This window comes from Nomascus leucogenys, chromosome 20 (genome assembly GCF_006542625.1).
Source record: "Nomascus leucogenys isolate Asia chromosome 20, Asia_NLE_v1, whole genome shotgun sequence".
Lineage (NCBI taxonomy): Eukaryota > Metazoa > Chordata > Mammalia > Primates > Hylobatidae > Nomascus > Nomascus leucogenys.
In genome coordinates, this window is record NC_044400.1 from 58914852 (window position 1) to 58938006 (window position 23155).

General features: G+C 38.3%; 1 protein-coding gene across 7 annotated transcripts in view; it reads right to left on the reverse strand.

Moving 5' to 3' along the window:
• The window catches only part of LOC115830379 (recombining binding protein suppressor of hairless), a 115126-nt gene that overhangs the window by 50064 nt on the left and 41907 nt on the right, over positions 1-23155 (reverse strand). The window contains exon 1 of one of the 7 annotated variants that reach the window (XM_030800823.1): positions 18336-18377. The exons of the other annotated variants lie outside the window; for them this stretch is intronic. The gene's annotated coding sequence lies outside the window, so the exon portion shown is untranslated. Of the gene's footprint in view, positions 1-18335; positions 18378-23155 lie in introns of those variants that run through there. 7 annotated transcript variants of the gene reach the window in all.

Here is a 23155-nt window from a genome sequence, read left to right on the forward strand (position 1 = left end):
GTCAGGCACTATACTACACATTTGTTATATACCCTATGTAATCATTATAAAATAATTCTATTAGTCTGGTGGTGTGGTGCTTGCCTGTAGTTGCAGCTACTCAGGAGGCTGAAGTGGGACAAGAGACTGAGCCCAAGGGTTCAAGGGTGCAGTGAGTCATGACTGTGCCACTGCACTCCAGCCTGGATGACACAGCAAGACTCCGTCTCAAAAAAAAAAAAAAAGAAAAAAGAAAAAGAAAATTCTATTGGGTATACATAGGCTTCATTTAAAAAATGTAAAAAGCAACAAGCCCAATGTCACAAAGTAATTAAGCATTAGGCAGAGATGAGACTTCCTAGATTTTAACTATTTAATTTGCCTATTTTTAAAATGGCCTAACATAGAAGCATTTCAACTGGTTGGGAGAGGGCAAAGAGAAAACCAAGAGCAAAGGCAAGAAAGCACAATTCAGGCTGGAACTGGAGTACAACATGGCAGTTAAGAGAAAGACTCTAGAGTAAGATTGGCTGGGTTCAAATCCATGATTCAGTATTTACTTGCTGTGTAACCCTGAAGTTACTTGACTTTCTAGACCTGTTTCCTCATCTGTAAAAAGGACACAGTGACTGTGCTTACCTCAAAGAGTTGTTGAGGGAATTAAACATATTAATTAATATATAGAAAACACATAAGGCTGGGCGCGGCGGTGGCTCACACCTGTAATCCCAGTACTTTGGGAGGCCGAGGCAGGCAGATCACCTGAGGTCAGGAGTACGAGACCAGCCTGGCCAACATGGTGAAACCCTGCCTCTACTAAAAACATAAAAATTAGCAGGGTGCGGTGGCGTGTGCCTGTAATCCCAGCTACTTGGGAGGCTGAGGCAGGAGAATCACTTGAACCCAAGAGGCAGTGGTTGCAGTGAGCCAAGATCGCGCCACTGCACTCCAGCATGAGAGACAGAGCAGGACTCCATCAAAAAAAGGAAAGAGGAGAGGAAAGGAAAAGGGGGAGGACAGGAAAGGGGGGAGGGAAGGAGAGAGGAGGGGAGAGGGGAGGAGAGAGGCGAGAGGCGAGAGGGAGAGGCGAGAGGGGAGAGGCAAGAGGCAAGAGGCAGGAGGGGAGAAGCGAGAGGGGAGAGGAGAAGAGGGAATAGTGCCTGAAACACAGTAAATACTCAATAATAGCTAGTAATTATTATTGTTTTTAGCTATAAGTAGTTAAGCCAAAATAACTAAAGGAACTAAATACGATTTTAATAGAGATAAATAAGTATATGAAGAATAAACTGTGGTTTCTATGTGATACCCTGTTATTTCCTCTGAAACAGGAAGGGTAAACTTCTGAGACAGTGAAAGCACAGCACTTGAAAAAGACCTCGAAGCAAGACTACAATTATAAAGAGTTAAGTAACCTGTTTATAAACACAGTTATAGGGTATGAAGTCTTATTTGACTTAAAGATTTCTCTACTGTATTTGTAATGTCCCACAAGATTATTAACTTTGATGATAAAAGTCATAGGATCCCATTTAATTCATTTGTCCTAAGATACTGTTTATGAATTGATAATTCACAAGCAATTAAGCATCTGTGAGTGGAATATTTTAGTATTTTTTTTTTTTTTTTTTTTTTGAGATGGAGTCTTGCTCTGTCTCCCAGGCTGGAGTGCAGTGGCGCATCTCTGCTCACTGCAAGCTCTGCCTCCCGGGTTCATGCCATTCTCCTGCCTCAGCCTCCCACGTAGCTGGGACCACAGGCGCCCGCCACCACACCCAGCTAATTTTTTGTATTTTTTTTAGTAGAGACGGGGTTTCACAGTGTTATCCAGGATGGTCTCGATCTCCTGACCTTGTGATCCGCCCGCCTCAGCCTCCCAAAGTGCTGGGATTACAGGCGTGAGCCACCGCGCCCGGCTAGTATTTTCATTAAACCTAAAATATTGAAAAATGGCTTTAATTGAAATAGCACAAAAAATGGGCAAATAACCCAAGTTTTGAAAGAAGAATTATTTATAATTAGTTCTGTTTGATTTTATCCCACATGATACTCAATTTCTAAAATCAAGAAACAAGGCATGGCATGGTAGCTCATGCCTGTAATCCTAGCACTTTGGGAGGCCAAGGTGGGTGGATTGTTTTGATTGCAGGAATTTGAGACATGGCGAAACCCTGTCTCTACAAAAAGTACAAAAATTAGCCTGGCATGGTGGCGTGAGCCCCTAATCCCAGGTACTCAGGAGACTGAGGTAAGAGGATCACTTGAGTCCAGGAAGTCGAGGCTGCAGTGAGCTGAGATCGCACCACTCCACTCTAGCCTGGATGACAGAGCAAGACCCTGTCTCAAAAACAAAGAAAGAAACAAAACACAATGTTTTACTGGTAACACCAGCAAAGTGGCTGAGGAACGCAGATTTCAAAACACTGAACTACTGATCAACCCATGAATTCCAGCTATGGAATTAAATGCAAAAATCTGAATCTTTTTCTACAAAAAAATTTTTTACACTGATTAAATGTACCACTGTAGCATATGATTACAATAAAACTGCATTAAAGGTTACATACAGAATAGTTTACAAAAGCCAAAAACTTTAAGATACTCTTTAAGATACTTCTTTAGATATAGATATTTATACATATGTGAATATGCAGTATTATACTTTATAAAGAGAGGCAAAGTGAGGTATGACCAAATTCTACCTAAGGCTTAAAATGGTAAAAATTTTAGAGACACACAGTTAACAAATGAGATAAAGCATTTTAATGATGCTGCCACCCATCATACCAGCTACAAATACTAAATATGTAACCAGCAAGTGCCCTTTGGGATGTATGTAACACAGACTCTAACACAGGTTTATTACATGACTAGTAAGAGATTCATCGCACTCAAAATTCAACTGTAAATTTTTCTCCTTGATGCTCTGAAATTCTGTCAATATTAGATTAACAAGTAAATATTAATTTGAATATCTAAGTCCTTTTTTGGAAATGCCCATTAGATCAAGTTGACAATTACAAAACACGCCTGTGCAACAACACTCCTGCCCCACAGAAAATATGTGCAAAAGAGCTCAATATATTTGCCTGTTGAGTCTGGACAGCATTTTACACAAAACGATACATCCTTCTAGGTGCTATCCTAAGGCTAGAAATCTCATAAATGTTACTAAGATCAAATTGCTTCTTCTGTATATAATAAGACATCTCTATTAGTTGCATGCAATCCTGATCCTTCTAATGCATATGCAATCACATTCCTATTTATCTCATTAAAGCTAATGGTTACTGTATATATTGGAGTACGGAAAGAATAAGAAAATTAGTTTTCTGAAAAAAACTCAAAAGGAATAAGGCAGGTTGACAATGCATAATTCTGGCTGGGCGCAAGAGCTCATGCCTGTAATCTCAACACTTTGGGAGGCCAAGGTGGGTGGACTGCTTGAGTGCAGGAGTTCAAGACCAGCCTGGATAACATAGCAAAACCCCGTCTCTTCTAAAAATACAAAAAATAGCTGGGTGTAGCAGCTGGAGTTTGTAGTCCCAGCTACTTGGAGGCTGAAGTGAGGGGATCACCTAAGCCTGGGAATGGAGGCTGCAGTGAGTTGTGATTGAGCCACTGCACTCCAGCCTGGGCAACAGGATTGAGACCCTATCTCAAACACAACAAAATAAAACAGAAAAAGACAATGCATAATTCTGAGGTCACAATCAAACTAAATTCTAATTATTTAATAAATCTCCATAGGGATACACATTAAAAACTGTCAAGTTACGCTAAGGTACTACATGCATCCTGCACTTACCAAAGTCCACTTCCACTACTAATTTGATTAAACAAAATTCATAATGTAATATTTATTTTTTGCAACCAAAATAATCACTTCTCAGCAGAATGACAGCAGTCAGCTATCAATTACTCACAGATTGATTATAATTTAATGAATTATAAATCAATAACTGATTATACTGTCTCTCCATCTTGCAACAGGGACACTGGAAAAGAAGGTACACATTTTTATCTTTATTTGCACTCTATTTTAAAAATAAGGTGCCTACTGACATGATCTTGTTGAGAATCAAACCAGAAATAAGTTGGACCAACCATGTATAGGCAATTATTATGTAAAACATTTTTGATAATAGGTATATGGTGTATTTAATAATGGGAAAAAAATCAATCCTTACGTGTCTAGGGGCCCTTTTAACTCCATGAAATGAGTTAATTCCTCATTGTAACAAAGAATCGCTGCTACTACCCAATTTATCTTTTTGCTAAGTATAGACTGTCAATATCTCATTTGCATGAGTAGGATTCTCAAATTTTCTGCATACTATATAAAATCTAGTTTTAATTAAATGTAATAATGCTGGCATACATTTAAAGGAAAAAAGTTATGATTCTGGGCTTTAACAACAACAACAACAACAGCAACAAAAAGCAAAAATGAACCAGGATATAGTTGATTTGTAAAATGCCCTTTCCTTCTCGCTCTATGTTCTGTATATTTTTCCCTCAGACTGATAGTGGGAACAAAGAAAACATTTGCTTACCATCACCACCCAGTAAGGCTCATATAATACTATGGCTCAAGAAAATTTACATTCTTCACCACATATATGTCATAAGTAAAAATTTAAAACTAGCAAATTCATTTTACTTTAATTTCACTAGCTTTCCTCTTCTAAGAAAACAATGATTTTATATTCAAAGTAAGAACAGCTGGGGAAAATGCTAGTTAGTGTAGGTAAATCTGATTTCATACACCTGGAAGTATGAGTTTTTTTAAGCTGCAATCTATTGCTAAACATAGTGCTTCCTACCTGTAAATAGTATTGAGGTTCCCACATATCCTCCAATCCATTAGAATTTTCAAGTAAGTAAAAAACCTGCATACACATTAATATATATACTTCTGTTTTGCTCACAGAGGAGGTATTGTTTTCTCCCAAACCACATACATTTGCTTCTATATACTTCCTTAAATAGATAGGTGAATATGACCACAAATGTATTGAGGACAAACGTGATAAAAGTTATCAAAACTACACCATCTTAACACCGTTTCCGGCTAACAGATGCTTCACATAAGAAAACCAATTCAAAAATCACAGAAGAAAAAAAAAAAAAACAAGAAAAAACTTTTTTGAATACAGAAAAATATAGTAATTACACTGCTACCAAAAAAACAAAAAGCAAAAATCTAATCTATCTAGAATGCTGTCTAGTAACACTAGTAGAACTTTAATTTGAAAAACATAGCTGGCTGAAAAAAACAAGCTCACAGGGACACCCTACTTGCCCTTGGGTTGTGAAACTAGAAGTAATTTATTTTTCTCTATTTCACAAATCTTCTATTTAACACAGAAAATGAGATAAAATAATGGGATTAAAATTAATTAAGACAAGAAACATGGTGAAGTATGTGCTGGAGAGAAGTTTTAAAAAAGCATCAACAATCCAAACTCATAATTAAACTAAATGTTATACCAATCTGCTGTAAACCGTATATAAATTTTAGGCAGCTCAAAAGTACTGGGATTTCTGAACCATGAAGCAACATTTGATTGGAGAAAAAATAGGCCACCTGATCCATACCCCCAAGGCAAATATGAAGCAGAAGAAGAAAACAAATAGGTGATATACATTATTACTATATTCTATGATAACAAATAGTATGAAAAGTTAAATGATACTAAGAAGCTGCTTAGTAATTTACGCACACAAAAAAATACATAACAGGCTCATTAGAAGACTACTGTTGCTCCTTGTGTCCAGATTTTTCATTCACCAAATAGTATTGAGCACCTTGAGTAGGGGGACAATTATAGGTAACTGGTATACATCAATGAACAAGACACACAAATTTATCTCCTTATGGACCTAATATGCTATTACGACAAATGAACAATGATGTAACTTCACAGACGTTCATCTATACAATTTATAAAAACAAAACATTCAGAAACTACTTAAATATTGTACCTATTGAATATGATTGAAGAGGTTAATATTTGAAAATACATTATTAAATAAATATGTAATTTTACTTTTAAAAGTTTACTCATTCTCCACCCACAGGTGCAGAAAACAGCTTAAGTTACACAAGAAGAGTAAGACACTATGTCAGCCTTTGCCCTACTTCAATTTCTAGTTTCAAACCTGCTCTTACCTTAAAAACTACATTTAATGGCAATGCTGCTTGAAACTTGGCTAGGTATAACAAGTTGTCCTTGGCCACAGTAACAAAGGTGATCAAAGCAAGATGTGTTCTGGACAATCTCATCTATTAACCATGTTTTTAATGAAGAAACATCCTATAAGATGTTTCTCTCTTACGCACTATGGCTCACACCTGTAATCTCAGCACTTTGGGAGGCCAAGTCAGGAGAATCACTTGAAGCCAAGAGTTCAAGACCAGCCTTGAGCAATAAAGCAAGACCCCCATCTCTACAAAAATATTAAAAATTAGGCAAGTGTGGTGGTTGATACAGTTTGTCTCTGTGTTCTTACCCAAATCTCTTGAATTGTAATCCCCATAATCCCCACGTGTCAAGGGAGGAACCTGGTAGCAGGTGGGGGCGGTTTCCCCCACGCTGTTCTCATGATAGTGAGTGGGTTCTCATGAGATCTAATGATTTTATATGTTTGACTGTTCCTTCTCCACACATGCTCTTTTTCCTGCAGCTTTGTGAAGAAGGTACTTGTCTTTCCTTTGCCTTCTGCAATGCTTCTAAGTTTCCTGAGGCCTCCCCAGCCATGCTGAACTGAGGCAATTAAATCTCTTTTCTTTATACATTATTCAGTCTCAAGCAGTTCTTTATAGCAGTGTGAGAACAAACTAATACAGTATTGCACGCCTGTGGTCCCAGCTACTTAGGAGGCTGAGGCGGGAGGACTGCTTGAGAGGCGGGAGGATTGCTTGAGCCCAGGAATACCAGGATGCAGTGAGCTATGATCCCACCACTGTACTCCAGCCTGGGCAACAAGAGTGAGACCTGGTGGCAAAAAACAAACAAACAAACAAAAAAAACCCACATCCTATGGGGTAGATTTCAAAGTCATGCCATGCAACTGGCCACTTCAGGTGAAGAAATGTACTTCCTTCTCATTACGTTTGCTGTATAGAAACATCTGAAAAGCACCATTTTCTTATTTTATTTAATTTATTTATTTTATTGAGACGGAGAGTCTCGCTCCATCGCCCAGGCTAGAGTGCAATGGCACAATCTTGGCTCACTGCAACCTCCACCTCCTGGGTTCAAGCAATTCTCCTGCCTCAGCCTCCCAAGTAGCTGGGATTACAGGCACCCACCATTATGCCCAGCTAATTTTTGTATTTTTGTAGAGATAGGGTTTCACCATATTTGCCAGTCTGGTCTTGAACTCCTGACCTCAGGTGATCCACCTGCCTCGGCCTCCCAAAGTACTGGGATTACAGGCCTGAGCCACCACACTCAGCCTCATTTACTTAATTTTTAAAAGTCCTTTTATTCTACCTTTTTCAATTAAAAAAAAAAAACACCAATGAACTTCTCTATAACACTCTGCCAGCAGTTTATGTAAAGAAGCAGGAAGAATGAAAAGATCTAAATGAGGGTAACTAACAGCATCAACTGCAGCCACCCTCAGCACCTGGATTTTTAGGTACCTCCAATATTGTTTCCAGGTTTGGTTAATGTCTTTCCAAATATCCATACCTGGACAGGGATTCCCCTGGGTTAAATCTCTAACACAAGCCCCACTATCCAGACAGCACAAGTAAGCTGTGAGAATACGGGTCTCCATTAATATCTTATATGAAAGCCTTAAATGAAAAGTACGGCCTCAAAAAGAAATTTTTTAAATCTATGGCTGCAAAAAAAGAGGGGCAATCAGACTCTGGGCAAACTACTCCAATTTCATATATCAAGACTGAATGAGACAAACTGACATCAAATGCCTCCTGATATGGTACATTAAGAAGAATACACCATCACTTCTCTGATACTCTATTACTGCCAAAAACACAGAACCAGAATCTAAACATAAGGAACAAAGCCAAATTGAGGAACAAACCCCAACTATGGAATAGTTGACAAAACAAAACAAAAAAACTGAGGAACTGGCCCAGATTAAAGGAGACTAAGGACACACAGCAAAAAGTCACCCAGTTAGTAACATCAATTTCGAAAGAGAAATGAGATCTACATTTCTCATCTCCCCTTCCGCAGTGTATACATAAAACCCACACACCCTACACATGATTATTAGTGATAATGAGCAGCAGCAAAAATTGTATTTTGCTTTAAAATGCATTATATAATTTGACAAAGTTTTGTTTTGTATTACCAATTAAGTTTGGCTTAGGTAAACTACAAGATACAAGATAAAATTGCATTCTCTACACATCAACTGATGGCCACTCAAGCACCAACTCTAGAATACAAGTGGCTTAAAATAAAAACAGAGAAAGGCAGATAAGTAAAGAATTTACAGAAAAAAAAAAATGTCTCAGTAAGCAAATTTCACTAGGGAAACCATTTTAGAAAATACATGCCTGACTCAAAGAAAGAATCACTTCAAACCTAAGGGTTTTCCACAAAGAGAAACACAATGAAACTTTAAAGAGGTTCCAAGTGTTTATTCAGTTGTTACTAGTAACTCCTTCAGAGGCCTCACTTCATCTTATGAACTGCTTTTAAAATGGCACACATGCCTTTATGAATTTCAGTCACAGTTCCCTGATGATTTTGTCTGCCTTCTAGTTTGGCCACTGGAAAAAGTAAGATAAATCTTTGGGAGAGGGAAAGCAGTGTTCAAGACCTGAAAAGTGTCACTTGATGAGAGCACACACAAAGTTTATCATATAGGCTAAGTGCATGGACTCAGGAACTAGGTTGCTTAAATTGAAATCCTGGCTTTATTGCAAACTAGTGGTGTAACCTGGAGCAAGAAATTTACTCAAACTCTCTGTGCCTCAGTTTCTTCAATGGAAAACACAGATAAATGTACTTCTAATCAAAAAGGTTCATATATGTAAAGCACTATAATAGTGTCCAGTAAGCCCACTACTACTCTTTCAAGGCTGGATTACTGAATGATATCTAATCTAATGAATACTGTGAAACTGAAATGGTCCCTTCAAAACAAGTATGTATTTATACTGCCTTAAAAATACATACAATCAAATATCGATACAGGATTTTATAAAGAACTCCTACAGCTCAACAACAAAGAAACTTAGTTCATAAATGAGCAAAGGAATAGACATTTCTCTAAGGAAGATACACAAGTGGCCAATAAGCACATGAAAAGATGCTCAACCTCACTAATTAGGGAAATGCAAATCAAAACCATGAGATACCACTTCATACCCATTAGGATGGCTCTGATTTAAAACAAAAACAACAATAATAAAGTAACAAGGGTTGGCAAGGATATGGGGAAAAGTGGAACCTTTCATGCATAGCTAGTGAGAATGTAAAATGGTACAGCCACTATGGAAACAGTATGATTCCTCAAAATATTAAACATAGAATTGCCATATGATCCATCAGTTCCACTTCTGAGCATATACTCAGAAAAAACAAAAGCTGGAATTAAAAGACAGTTGTACACTAATATTCATAGTAGCATTATTCACAATAGCCAAAAGGTGGAAAACAACTCAAATGTACACTGACAATGAACAAATGGATAACAAAAATGTGGTACATACATACATATGACAGCATATGATTCAGCTGAAAAGGAAATTCTGATACATGTTACAACACAACATGAATAAACCTTGAAGACATGCGAAGCGAAATAAGCCAAACACAAAAGGACAAATATTATATGATTCCACTTATATGAAGTACCTAGAGTAGTCAAATTCTTGGAGACAGAAAAATTGGTGGCTCCTAGGGACCTGGGGGAGAAGGGAGAATGTAGAGTTATTGTTAAATGAGCACAGAGTTTCAGTCTGGGAGGATGAAAATTTCTGGAGACGGATGGTGGTGATGGTTAAGTACATTCACAACAACATCAATGTACTTAATGCCACTGGACTGCAGACTTAAAATTGGTTAAAATGGTTAATTTTACATTATGTATATTTTACCACAAAAAAATATATTTAGTTTGTCCTTAAACTATGGCTTAGAGAGGGATAACTAAGCTCAGCTGTGAAGGGTCCTATGTTAGTGCCAGGTCAGGTGGCTCCAGCTGCCCAGTAACAGAAAAAACAGACAAGTAGTTGTCAAAACTAGCAATAAAAAGGAAATAAAAAGGAATCTGAGGAGTATATGTATGAATATAAATGGTTCCTATTACCATCAAGGTAAGGATACAAAACGAGAGAGAAGCATAGTGAAGTCTGTTCTAGAATCCATGCCTCCCTAGGAAGGGCGGCCAGACAGCAGGCAGCAAGCATCCCTTTCCCCTGACTTGCTACATGATGGGCTTCGTGCCTGCTTTGTGTGTGTCCCAACAAAGACTGCTGGGGACTGAACATCTTCCATGGAAAATCCACAATGTGATTATGGAAAACTGGCTTGTACATAGAAGATGTCACACAGTTTTCTTCCTTGCACTTTCTCTCTTATTTCTCACCCTCACTTCAAATTGTTTAAGTAGTGAAATTCTCTTGCCTATTTCACCTAAAACTGAGATGAAGAGGAATGAGGGAGAACGGTAATAATTAATTGTTCTCCTAGATTCTGGTTCCTTTTCCCTTTCACTATTCAACACACATGTAAGTGCCCATTAGGTGTTAGGTACCACACTAGACACTTGGAACAGATAGCAGCAAATAAGAAACACGGTCCCTATCCATATGAAGTACATTACAATAGCAGCTACTGCAGGGCAGGCATTATGTTACATACTTTGTATGCGTATCTCACATCATACCCACATTATTCTTTTTTTTTTTTTTGAGACAGGGTCTCCCTCTGTTGCCCAGGCGGGAGTGCAGTGACGTGATCTCAGCTCACTGCAACCTCCACAGGCTGAAGTGATCCTACTCCCCAGTAGCTAGGACCATAGGTGCGAGCCACCATGACTACCTAATTTTTGTATTTTTTTGTAGAAACAGGGTTTCACCACATTGCCCAAGCTGTACTCAAACTCCTGAGCTCCAGTGATCCCCCTGCCTCAGCCTCCCAAAGTGCTGGGATTACATGCATGAGCCACCATGCCCAGCCTTCACATCAATCTTACCAGGTAGGTATCATTATCCTCATCATACAGATGAGGAAACCAGCTTAGAAACTACCTTGCGCAAGTTCTTATACTGGTAAATTCGGTTCAAAATGTTAACTAGATTATAATGTTCATGATTTTCCACGTACTCTGCATTAGGACAGAATTTAATTGCATTTCAATTATGGACACTACGTTGTGAAAAGAGTGACAGGGGCCAGGCGCATTGGCTCACGCCTGTAATCCCAGCACTTTGGGAGGCAGGTGGATCACGAGGTCAAGGGATCGACATCATCCTGGCCAACATGGTGAAACCCGTCTCTATTAAAAATACAAAAATTAGCTGGGCATGGTGGTGCACACCTATAGTCCCAGCTACTCGGGAGGCTGAGGCAGGAGAATTGCTTGAACCCCGGGGGACGGAGGTTGCAGTGAGCAGAAATGGCGCCACTGCACTCCAGCCTGGTGACAGAGTGAGACTCCATCTCGAAAAAAAAGAAAAAAAAAAAGGTGACCGGATATGAATTTTTATGACATAATTGTAAAGTGCATTAACTGACCTAAAATCTTCTATGATACAGCACTGATTTAGTGTGAGTGAGGGAGGCAACAAAAAATCTGAAAGGCAACTTTCTTTCATTACCTTCCCAATCCTTCAGCTACTGACTAAATTTTGTAAGGGTAAAGAGTAAATTTTTCCTTGATTACTAGAAGTAAGAAAATGTTTTCTAAAGCTGTAAACATGGTAGAGCTCACGCCAGTAATCCTAACACTTTGGAAAGCCAAGGCAAGTGGATCACCTGAGGTCAGGAGTTTGAGACCAGCCTGGCCAACATGATGAAACTCCATCTCTACTAAAAATACAAAAATCAGCTGGTCATGGTGGTGTGAGCCTGTAAGTCGGTGGTGGGCACCTGTAAGCCCAGCTACTCAGTAGGCTGAGGCAGGAGAAACGTTTGAACCCAGGAGGCGGAGGCTGCAGTGAGCTGAGATCGTGCCACTGCACTCCAGCCTGGGTGACAGAGCAAGACTCTGTCTCAAAAAAAAAAAAAAAAAAAGTAAAAAATAAAGCTGTAAACACAAAATTCAGGAAATCTAAAGACATCTGTTATGGGTGCCACACCTTGACTACATACATACACACATAAAGACACTTGTGTGTGCACATATATGTATGTCATAAATCTGATTCTGAAACAATTTCTCTTGCATTTTTCCTGCAGAAGAGCACTATGTTACAATTGCAGTAGGGACTGTGACAGTCTTCTGAATGTACGGCTTACACTATCAATCAGAATTCTGCAAAGAACGCTTTTTTTCTAAATTGAAAAAGAACATGAATCTACATATAGTTCCATTTAATGAAGAGGTTTTGTGTTCTTTTTTCTGTTGGCAGAAATTACACAGACACAGTACCAGCCCAGCCTCCATCAAACCATGTTTGGCCAATTTCTTAGCAGCCAAGCCTTTGACACACAGTTTGGTATTTTCATGTACTTGAATCCAGCAGTGCATCTTTCCTTTTCAATAACACAGACCAGAGCATTTATGGAGCCCTTCAAAATAAGGTCTAATGCACAAAGGAAAGATCATGAGTTAGGTTTATAAGGGGTTAAGCTATTTCAGAGAAGCCTGCCCCTAAGGAAAAAATTAAAGATGACAATTGCCACTTTTAAACACATATAAAATAGGACACTGTAGATATTCTACACATGAGTTTAAAAATAACCCAATAAACTAAAATAAAATGATGGGAATCAAAATTCCTATGTTCAGAATGGCGGAGAAGAGATTTCCAAAACATTTTATGTAACACCATTACATGAAAAAGGAAATGCCTTTTTTGCTTGAGTGTTAATACAAAGCAATACATTTCTTCTTTTGAATTGTAACTTATATTATAATGATCAAACCTACATTTGTGGTAAAAATGAAAACCACTTTGAAGAAGCGGTCTTAACCACAATTCAAAGCTTAAAGAATGGCTTTCTGCCAACGTGTATCTGAGCCATTAAGCTGTCATGTTGCCTTCCTGCATTGCTAGGACCAAAAGAGCAGGCCCACCAGCTAGTATGTGCTCACTCAAGCCTCACAGAGCCCATGAGGCTCTGAGAGAGAAAAAAACAGCACAGGAGCACAAGACTTGATGGTGCAAGATCTAACTGCAAGCTTGCTTTGCCTTCGGTAATACTACAGGCTCATTAATGCTTCTACAAACATCTGACGATGTTTGCCTTTATTCAGCACAGGCAAAGGAAAGATTTGGAATTGAGACTGGCCAGATCACCAAGCACTGATTAAAGTATGCATCATCAGTAACTTATGGAAAACTAGTATAGGAGGGCAAGCCTTGAGAGAGTGAGTCGGGGTGGCAATGCAGAAGACAACAAGGCTCCTAGGAAGTGGACAGGATTTTCAGTTTTGAGTCATTCATGTTATGTATTTACTTGATACTTTGCTATGCTATGTATGAACTTAAATTGTACAAGCTGCAAAGGTGCTGTGTTACAGAGTTAATTTACTAGTTAACTGTCTAGTCAATCGCCCTATGTCAAATTGCTTAATTAAGAAACAAGAGGCTAGTTTTTCTTTAAAGATGAGCTCCACTGTAGCTATTTAATTCTTAATATTCCTTCTCTCACCAACTTCTGCAAAGGCATGTTTCCTAGTTATGTGGAGTCTCTACTGTCTACAGCACTAGTACTACTGACCTCCTCCCTCATCTTGCCTTCCGCCACAGGCAGTTCACTAACAAATTCCATCAACTGGATTTCCAAATTATCCTCTCTATCTCCATTCTCTAAATCTGTAAGATTAGATGAAGCTCTCATTGCCACTTATACCTATAGCTTCCTCAACTGGCTTCATATAGTAAAGTAAACGAGACAGCAATAGACAGAATACATCTCCTTATGTGTATTCTTAAGTATCATTAACAATCCTGAGAGGTCAGCATTATTTCTAATTTAAAAAGGAAAAAGGAAGGTCGGAAAGCCACAAGGTGAGCGTTTCCCTCATTTCTGACTCCACAATGATCAACAAAGGTTAAAGATAATGAGCCCCACATATAAAACAAATAAGGAAGCCATATTCTGTTCCATAAACTACTTATATTCTTTGCCTTTCCAAAATAATGACTTTATCCCAATTCACTGATAACATTTATTCTCTTTTCCCAGTAAACAAACCACCTATCATTATTTAATGTTTCAAAGAAATCACTTAACCTGTAATTGATTTCTCAGCAAACCAAAACTGTTGAATCCCAAGGATGAAATACTGTAATATTCCAATTTGAGAATATGAAGCAATACCATAAGGTGAAATAAACCAGGGAAATCTGTGTTAACAGCTGTAGGGATCAGTCAAATTCAGACTCCTAAAGAATTATAACTAAGTAATCTAGCAATGAAGAAAATGTCATACCACTGTATTTGTGCTGAGAAAAAAAAATGCCAACTAGTTTACACAATAAACTGGAAATGCACACTCAATATTTTAGGCTATAACTTTTAATCCTGGGCAGTATTTTTTCTTAATAGCACACATGCCCATTAGAGAAATATTGCCAAAGTTATAAGCTTGTATTATTCACATTCAAGATGACTCGTGTACAATATTGAGTTCTCAAATACAAATCTGTACGCAGTAGGTGCTCCCTATATGAATAAACTATAATAGCAAGTCACCTGTTAAAACACATGCAACCAAAACAAAAAGATTATTATGGAATCTTATCTATTAAACTACATTATTATTTAGATCAATTACAATTTAACATGATTAAAGCACAGTTAAATGATGATTTAAGAAAACTGATGTGTAATGTTTAATTTCCATGATGGAGAAAAAAATTGTAAGTTGACATTAACTTTTCAAGTTTTTTTTTTTTTGGAGATGGAGTCTCGCTCTGTTGCCCAGGCTGGAGTGCAGTGGCGCAATCTCGGCTGACTGCCAGCTCCGTCTCCCAGGTTCACACCATTCTCCTGTCTCAGCCTCCAGAGTAGCTGGGACTACAGGCGTCCGCCACCACGCCCAGCTAATTTTTTGTATTTTTAGTGGAGACCGGGTTTAACCGTGTTAGCCAGGATGGTCTTGATCTCCTGACCTCATGATCTGCCAGCCTTGGTCACCCAAACTGCTGGGATTACAGGCGTGAGCCAGTGTACCCAGCCCCTAACTTTTCAAATTTTACAATTTCACCAAACTATTTTACCAAATTCAGGTAGCTAAAATTGATAGAACTATCTTTCTCATGGAGAATGCCCTACAAAGATCCAACACTATAGCTTACTGTTATTACTTGCTCCACAAGCAACGTTCTTTAATGAAGCATGTTGCCACTTCAAAAAAGTGATAATTCACATTTTTGAAAGATTCTATAAAGAAGTGGTGTCAAGATCTAAATGGGAGTCTCTCAATACACCTTACAAATTCCCTGATGTAGTTTTGTTGAGTCTAAAACTAATTGATCGGAAAATGTGATACACCATGTTCAGGTCTCCAGCAATTACACCCAGGCAATTCTTTACTGTAATAACAATAATATACCACTGTGTTTAAGAAAATAATGACAATATTATTAAACATAATGTTATTAGTTAACAAATTGATTATCTGTGCTTTTAAAATGTTAGAAGCTCAGGATATAAAGCAGAATTTCAGACTGAAAAAAAAACCTTAATTCTAAGTAAAAATTTGAACTTTGGAACAAAAATCAAGTTGAAAGTGAGTCATTCTGTTAATTTTTCCTACTATTTATCCATGTTTTGGTTTGGTTCTAGTATTTCTCCAAAATTAAAACCACTGGTCCAGTTATTATATTCGACAAGGCCTTTATTCTGAAAACTACTACTCATCCTGGATCAGCTCTCTCCTTTTTGGACAATCTCCTAAGATCTAAGATTTATGCTATTTCCCAGCACCCTCCTGACTTGATCCTTTTTAGTCAGATAACTTCTCACTTGACCCGCCCAGTTTGCTGACTCAAAAGCAATGTTCACATACTATTCTTTTACAGGGAGAATGTACAGCAAACTCTTTTGTTTGTTCAGGCTGCATGTAAATGAGGAATGGGAGGAGAAGAGAGAGAAAGGGGCTGGAAGGTTGGAAGAGAGAGGGAGGAAAGCAGAGAATACTGGAGTACAAAAGAGCAGTGAAAAAAAAGAGAGAAAGAAAAGATTGTTTGAGGGAGTGTCACAGCCACCAAGTTGAAGAGAAATAAAAGAGAGCAATGGAGTATCTAGTGGCCATAAAAGGGCAACTGTCCATCTCCTAACAAACCAAATCTGGTCAGTCCCAAATATGGAAATGTTTTAGTTGAAATACAGAGCTTTTCTTCTGTGGAATACGAGCATAGATCACAATCAAATAATCTCACACTTGGATATCTACCACTGTGAGAAAAATCTGGTGAATTATTACATAAACTCTTTCCACATTTTGCTTCCTCAAAATCCAGGTTTTTCTAACAAAAAGAAACAAACAAAGAAAAAATCCCAACATTTTTATAGTTATTCTAGCGCTTCCGTCTCTGTAAAATAGGAAGGTTAATTGTTAGCAATCTGCAGAGCTGTTGTGAAGACTGGATAAATCATTTGGTAAGGGAAATCTTGTAAGTGCAATATTGATTCAATGTTAGCATAACACACTCAGATATTCTTGGCCTTCAGATGTACCAATCCCCAACTCACAAGAGATCAGTGATGACAAATTTCTAGAAATTGAAATCATTTCAAAATAAGATTACCTTCTTATATATCTAGTTATTCTCTCAGTTTGTAAATTACGAGGCTGGTAAATAAGAGTATGACCTGTTCTGCCATAACAGGATAGATGCGTGTCTTAAAAACTTAGTAGTATCAAAACTTCATTCATTTGACTAATATTTGCTGAATACCTGTTATGACTATTCACTGTCCCAGGGGATGGAGTTGCAGGAGTCAACAAAATAAGCAAAATCTGCTAATGAGGGTGGGGGAAAGAATAGATTTGGAAAGTAGACCAAGGATTGAAAATTGGCTCCCTACAGAAATAGTGACTGTTTATTTCAAATATGAATGCTTTCAGTGTGTTCTGCTTGCACCCAGTCACCCCCATTTTATAAGCATATTTGTGTTACTTATCTCTGGCCTATCCCTGCCCCAGGGCTAGAATTTCTCACTCAAATTAGTTTTTCCACAGAAAATTCAACAATAAAGGAGTTTATTTAAAGTTAAATTTCATGCACATTTGATTAATCTAGCTGCTTAGCTGCGGCCACCAACACTTCTACAGGCATTTTTAATCCCCTCATCACCCTTGGGTGCCATCTCTGGCTACTGATCTCAGTTTGGGGCCAACTAAACTAGAATGCAGTTTAGTTTCCTTCTAAAGTACACTCTAGGAGGAGAAATTTACCAAAGAAAAAGAATACAAGCTGCTATCATGCATGATGACAACCAAAGGGAAGAGACAAAGCTTTGAAGAAACAAATTCCACAGAGAGACAACATAAAACCTTGTGCTTCCAACAGGATAACCCGCATGAGGTGGAAAGTGGTGACAACGAAGTGAGTAAACATAACTTAAGGGGAAAAAAAAGCAATCCTCTTATAATGCCAAAAAGCCAAACAACGCTATGGAAAAGAGTAGGAAGAGTTGGGAGAAGACAAGGGGTTAATGTGGAATAGGGGGAATCTGGTGAAACAAAGCAATAGAAAAAAATGAATTCAACTCTTCCATACTCTGAATCCATATGTTTTCATTTACTGCCTCCACCACTAAAGATGTATGCCTGCACACATCTGTACAAAGACAAGCAACCATCATCAGGGTAGTTAACACACTGATTGGGAGAGGTTATTTATCTTCTGTAATTTCAAACCATGATTTCTGAAGAGCATATCATGCCCAATTCAGAGAACTGAACTATGTACTTTGACTAAATTTCCAAGAACTTGCAGAAAAAGATGAATTATGCGTATTATCTTTTGTCCTCCTCTTTTGGCAAATAATTCTTCCATTTTTCAACTCCCAAGTGTAGAAAACTAATGTACAAATTCCACTGCTGTGAAACAATTTACCAGAAGTCTTCATCCTTTCACTGTTTTCTAAGGAGAAAGAAACTATATTTTGGACAATCTTAAAATATACATATGCTGATACCACCCTGCTTTGAAGCCTTATTTATTTTAAAATATTCACCAGAAACTCTGTGATCATCCTCAATGAATCTATAAAGCAAACATCTGCTGTTATGAAGACACTGCAGTAGGCACAGGAACTAATCCAAGAAAAATAAAATTTTAAATGTTAGTGAAGTCTTCACAAAAACAGAAGCTTTAACATTTGAACATTTAACTGCCTTCAATATTTGTAATGTATTTGATTTATGCTTAATTTTTTGCAACTTTAAATTTTATATTTGCCTTCTGAATTGAAGAAGCACCTATTATACAAACAAGTCCTAATATATAAAAAATGAAACTGAGAGGTTTTATTTTTCATTTTTTTGAGACAAGAGTCTTGCTCTGTTGCCCAGGCTGGAGTGTAGTGCCATGATCTTGGCTCACTGCAACCTCCGTGTGCTAGATTCCAGTAATTCTCCTGCCTGAGTCTCCCAAGTAGCTGAGATTAACCGCATCTGGTTAATTTTTGGATTTCTAGTAGAGATGGGGTTTCACCATGTTGGCCAGGCTGGTCTTGAACTCCTGACCCCAGGTGATCTGCCCACCTCGGCTTCCCAGAGTGCTGGGATTACAGGCGTGAGCAACTGCACTTGACCTGAACTGATAGGTTTTAGTGTGCATCATCATTTTATTTGTATTTTCTTTTTATTTTATTAATTAATTAATTTTTTTTGAAACAGAGTCTCACACTGTCACCCAGGCTAGAGTGCGGTGGCACGACCTCGGCTCACTGCAACCTCCACCTCCCGGGTTCAAGAGATTCTCCTGCCTCAGCCTCCCAAGTAGCTGGGATTACAGGCGCCCGCCACCATGCCTGGCCAATTTTTGTATTTTTAATAGAGATGAGGTTTCACCATATTGGCCAGGCTGGTCTCGAACTCGTGACCTTGTGATCCACCTGCCTCGGCCTCCCAAAGTGCTGCGATTACAGGCGTGAGCCATGACACCCGGCCTATTTGTATTTTTTTTTAAACTGCATGGGTTTCTTCCATCAACGCAAAGCCAAGGGTAAATCCTTCCACAACTAGGATGTATTGTAAATTTCCTATGTATGAACCTTTAAATATTTACCAAGACAGGCGGGGGGCGGTGGCTCATGCTGGTAATCCCAGCACTTTGGGAGGCCGAGGCAGGCAGATCACGAGTTCAGGAGATTGAGACCATCCTGGCTAACATGGTGAAACCCCGTCTCTACTAAAAATACAAAAAATTAGCCAGGCATGGTGGCATGCGCCTGTAGTCCCAGCTACTCAGGAGGCTGAGGCAGAAGAATCACTTGAATCTAGGGGGCAGAGTTTGCAGTAGAGCCGAGATCACGCCACTGTACTCCAGCCTGGGTGACAGAGCAAGACTCCATCTCAAAAAATAAATAAAAATAAATACATATATATATTTACCAGGGCAAACAAACACATACACAAAACGATACAGCAACAAAACGATACAGCAACACAAAAACAAAACCAAAACAAAACGAAAGTTTTACAGCAAACTAACTGCACCATCAGAGATAAAAAAAAAAAAAAACAACTACTGATCTGGTAATATTTGTCTTAGATATCTGAAGCTTTTGTGGCTGAGGTCAGCTTGGCAATATGAATTTATTAGACTGAGTTTCATAGTTTTCCAGTTGGTAATCACTAGAAATTAGTCTCTGCAATCCCATACATACACATGCCACTGACACCGAAGTTTTCGAAAGGTATATATTGTGTGATACATTCAAAACATTTTCTATTTTGTTCTTTTCTGTTTCATTTGGGGGTTGGGGGTTCACGGGAGGCAGCAACTTACTAAACTGATTCCAGAGTGTGCTACCACTGGCAGTTTGAAAACCACTATCTATGAGTTGATAACCATCACAATGCATGCCAAGGGGCGAGATACTACATCACTCTCCTTAATAAAACAGGCTTGGTTAGTGTTACTCAAAAGCCACTGCTGCTATGTTCTTCTACTCTCTTTCTATTCCTTAGATATTCTCTAACAACTTTACTTCAAAAAATGAAAGTAAAAGATGGTAGGAGGACCCTTGAAAGTAATGTAGAGGATATGGCATAGCATTAGAAAACATACTGAAACTTAAGCTGGTCACTGCCTCTCAGAAGGCAAAATAACACAAAACTAATACCACTTTTAAGGGACGTCAAAAAAAAAAAAAAAGGGACGTCTATGACTAAGGGAAACATACACTTAGTGGAGCTAAACAATATCCACATAAATGTGGATATATTTTATTTCAATCTTTTGATAAAACTAAAACAAGTTTTAAGAAATACATTCTTTTCTATATTCAATGCACTGATATTTTATTTTCTATTCTAATACATGCTTTAATGCTGGTCATAACCCACTGAATTTATTTCTTGACCAACTCATGAATGTGCTGAAGCCTGCAATTTGAAAAACACAGCTTTAGAAAACACACAAATCACCCCAGCAGGATAAGATGATCATGGATAAAGTAGCAGACTCCAGTGGCCACCTTCTTTCACTGATGAGAAAAAGCCCAAAAAATTGAAAACATCAGTCAAATAGTGATGGCTTATCTTACTCTAGGAATAGCAAGACTCAGTCAGGGTAAGAAAAATGTAATAGCGCACCCTCTACAAAAAAAAAATCGAATCTGGCATTTAATAATCATCAACACTTAATCTGACACTGGCTTCCCTACATGCCCAAACCTGCACTGTGTGTATATATATATATATAAAATTATCTATATATAAACCATATTATATAATTATATAACAATATGCTTATTTTTCTAATATATAAATTTCTGGTTTTTTTCAAGTCATTCTTAGAACCTGTCACAATAACAAGAGAAGGATTAGATTTGAAATGCAGGTGAGGTGACCCCAGGATCTAAGTAAGCTCTTAACCACAAAGCTATAAAGACTTCCAGGCCGGGCACGGTGGCTCACACCTATAATCCCAGCACTTCGGGAGGCCGACATGGGCAGATCATGAGGTCAGGAGTTCAAGACCAGCCTGGCCAACATGAAACCCCGTCTCTACTAAAAATACAAAAAATTAGCTGGGCATGGTGGCTCGCGCCTGTAATCCCAGCTACTGGGGAGGCTGAGGCAGGAGAATTGCTTGAACTGGGAGGCGGAGGTTGCAGTGAGCCGAGATCACACAACTGCACTCCAGCCTGGGCAACAGAGCAAGACTCCATTTCAAGAAAAAAAAAAAAAAAAAGTCTTCCAAAGAGAAAAGGACTTCCCAACTCTAGCTGTACATCAAAAACCTCTGTGGAGTTAAAACAAAACAAATGGATTCCCAAGTGCTACCCCAAAAAGAAATGTTAAAGTTGAGATAGCAAGTATTATAAAGAAACAATTTTGTAAACAACACACTGAACACTATCCTGAAACCATTATGTCCAAGAATATCTTTTTAGAGGGTGGATACTATTCTGTCCCATCAGGGATAAAATTCCTGATTGAACTGATTGACTGCCTTGGCTAATAAGCAGATGATTCTACCTTGGAACTTGATTAGATCACTGTCATTATAGACTAGAGTTTAATATAAAGCAGTTTCATCTTACTTTAACAACTAAATTCCATTAAGAATATAACTGCTAACATACCAAAAGGATTTTAACATTAAGGTAGACTAACTGACAAAAATCATGGACCATACCAGTATATTTCTATTGCACTTATCTACCCATGATTGATTTAAACCTGTCTTCCCAATATTGTTTCTTTTATTACCTAAAAGAGAGTTCTGAATCTGATGTAACATTAATTAATTCAGCATTCTTCACTCACTTCTACCACTCTTTAAAAAGAGCATTTAATACCAAACACACAGTACAAAAATCAGGTTTCCAAGATTTCGTATAATTAAGAAACTTTTCATTATATCGCTCAGAATTTTATAAAAATAAAAACTTAAAAGGTTTTTGATTAAGTAGGTATTATGAAGACTAGAATTACTATACTAGTAACCACAAGTAACAGCAAAACTACATACCACAAACACATGAATAACTGCATACATACATTGTTAAACAAATAATCATCACAATATTAATTTTTTTAATTACTCATCTTTGGCCAGGCATGGTGGCTCATGCCTGTAATCCCAGCACTTTGGGATGCTGAGGCAGGCAGATCACCTGAGGTCAGGAGTTTGAGACCAGCCTGACAAATATGGTGAAACCCCGTCTCTACTAAAAATACAAAAATGAGCAGGGCGTGGTGGTGGGCGCCTGTAGTCCCACCTACTCGGGAGGCTGAGACAGGAGAATTGCTTGAACCCAGGAGGTGGAGGCTGCAGTGAGCCAAGATGGTGCCACTGCACTCCAGCCTGGACAACAGAGCAAGACTCTGTCTCAACAAAAAAATAAATAAATAATAGGCTGGGCGCGGTGGCTCACGCCTGTAATCCCAGCACTTTCGGAGGCCGAAGCGGGTGGATCACGAGGTCAGGAGTTCGAGACCAGCCTGGCCAATATGGTGAAACCTCGTCTCTACTAAAAATACGAAGATTAGCCAGGTATAGTGGTGAGTGCCTATAGTTCCAGCTACTCAGGAAGCTGAGGCAGAAGAATTGGCTGAACCCAGGAGGCTGAGGTTGCAGTGAGCCGAGACAGTGCCACTGCACTCCAGCTCAGACGACAGAGCAAGACTCCATCTCAAAAAGAAATAAATAAAAATAAAAAATAAATAAATAACTCATTTTCCTTTAAGTGAAAATTCTTTGTAAAAGAAAAAACTGTACTAAATGGCCCAAATAAAAATTGTTTTGTTTGGTCAAATTAGTACCCCAACTGAAGACTTCATCCAACTATTTCCTGTTCAGGCTACCATAAAATGACAG